This window comes from Spermophilus citellus (assembly GCF_964194105.1).
Source record: "Spermophilus citellus genome assembly, chromosome: 7".
In the NCBI taxonomy this organism is placed as follows: Eukaryota; Metazoa; Chordata; class Mammalia; order Rodentia; family Sciuridae; genus Spermophilus; species Spermophilus citellus.
In genome coordinates this window covers 85,908,436-85,910,240 of record NC_138188.1, presented here as the reverse complement: position 1 = coordinate 85,910,240, position 1,805 = coordinate 85,908,436, and the positions used below count along the sequence as shown (strand labels likewise).

At 39.4% G+C, this 1,805-nt stretch overlaps 1 pseudogene across 1 annotated transcript; it reads right to left on the bottom strand.

The window, feature by feature from the left end:
- Positions 1-364: 364 nt before the first annotated feature.
- On the bottom strand, positions 365-1,452 carry LOC308653624 (annotated as a pseudogene). Its single transcript has 2 exons — positions 1,133-1,452; positions 365-1,011 (listed from the first exon to the last, which is right to left on the bottom strand). The product of its transcript is annotated as an uncharacterized misc_RNA (transcript).
- Positions 1,453-1,805: the final 353 nt, after the last annotated feature.

The window sequence follows — 1,805 nt, the reverse complement described above, 5'->3', positions numbered from 1 at the left end:
ATTGTTAGTCAAATTTATTTTTTTCTTCTGAGAAATTTCTATTTAGACCTTTTGCCCATTTGTTGAGTGGAGTATTAGATTTTTTTTGGTGCCAAGATATTTAGTTCTTTGTATATTGGATTTTGATAAGGATTTTATTGACTATAAGCTTTTCATGAAAAACTGACTTTTTTTGAGTTGTGTAGCCCTTTATTAGCAACTAAAATAGAAGGTATCTGTTGTACAATATGGGTAGTAATTGTCTATAACTGGAGATTTATTATATTATAATACAGATCATTTATAAATGCAATTTCTTAAAAAGCTTCCACCCCTTTTTGTTTGTTTGTGTACAATTTGCAAAACTATACTGAAAGCAGAACATATGTGCACAAGTCTGCAAAGAATGCAAATTTAGGATATGGTAAATGCTTTACAAGTTACTTTCAAAAATCTGTCTGCCACAACTGGGCCTTACATTGTCACCTTTTATAATCAAAATATTTTTGATGCCAGCCTTCCTTCCACTGCCCAAAACTATAAAGCATTTTTTTAATGAACTGAAATTAAGAAGGACTACACCTACTAGAAAAGAGAAGAAAGTTCTATTAGTTTGAGGTTTCAGAATCCCCCACAAACCAGAACCAATATCTTGGTAGAGGCTAGGCTGGGACCCCAGACAGAGTATGAGTATGTGCAGGTGGCATCCCTGAGGATTCAGAGCTTCAGTGGACTGTGAGTGCTCCAGCTGCATAACTCATGGAACTGTCTTGCCAGTTTCTACACTGGCTTGACTGGGCATAATTCAAAAAGGAAAAGCTCATATTCATTCCATTCTTCTGGAGCTCTGTGATAGCATTTAATAACACCCCAATGGGATGTCTTCCACATATAGTATTATGGTATTTCTTCAAGTAATTGCTAAAAGATACAGGATCTAATTGTTCTATAATACTCTTTCCTATTTTATCTAGATGTTCAATGGATCTATAAATCTCCCCCTGGGATTCATCATAGTAACTGTAACGGAACCTTTGACCCCAATGGCAGAAATCAGAAGAAACCACAAAGAGATTACTAGGATCCGCTAGATATTTACTGAAGAGTTTTCAAATTCCTGTTCTTTTGACTCACTCAGAGCTCCAACCAGTACAGGAATAATGGTAAACTCATCCTTATGGCTTTCCATGGCTTTAGCTGTATAAGGCAAATGTATTTCAGTACTGTGTTCATCTTCATCTGTCTGTAGAGTCATGCGTTCAAACATTCCTGTCTTCCATAGCTCTCCATAAATCTTTTGGTCAATAAGAAGGTCATATAGAGGTGTCCTATATATATCCACACTGGAAAGTGCACATTGAGAGAGGGGCACATGATGAGAAGGCCCAAGGATGAAAATTCTCCCAGTAATAGATGGATCCACTTGTTTGTAAGCATGGGCAGCACAAGATCCACAGTACGCATATCCTGCATGGGGTGCAATAATGGCTGTAGCAGGTCTTTTTGTCGACTGTACTTGTGAAAGCCAACCTTCTAGCTGTGCATTCAGCTGCGGTCCTGAGGCTGTGTACCAGCTCCCTGCAGACCACTCGGTTGGACATCTTGGTGCCGGTGCCGCCTATGGTGCACGAGGATGAATGAGAAGGCAGCGGAGGCGGCAGGAGCGGCTCTGCGAGAGGACCAGACACCGCGGCCCAGCCCAGGAGGAGGTGGCAGCGGGGAAGGGCGAAAAAAATGACATTTTTTAAATTTTTAAATTTTTTTAAAAGTTTTTGGTGCACACAATATCTTTATTTTATTTTTATGTGGTGTTGAGGATCGAACCC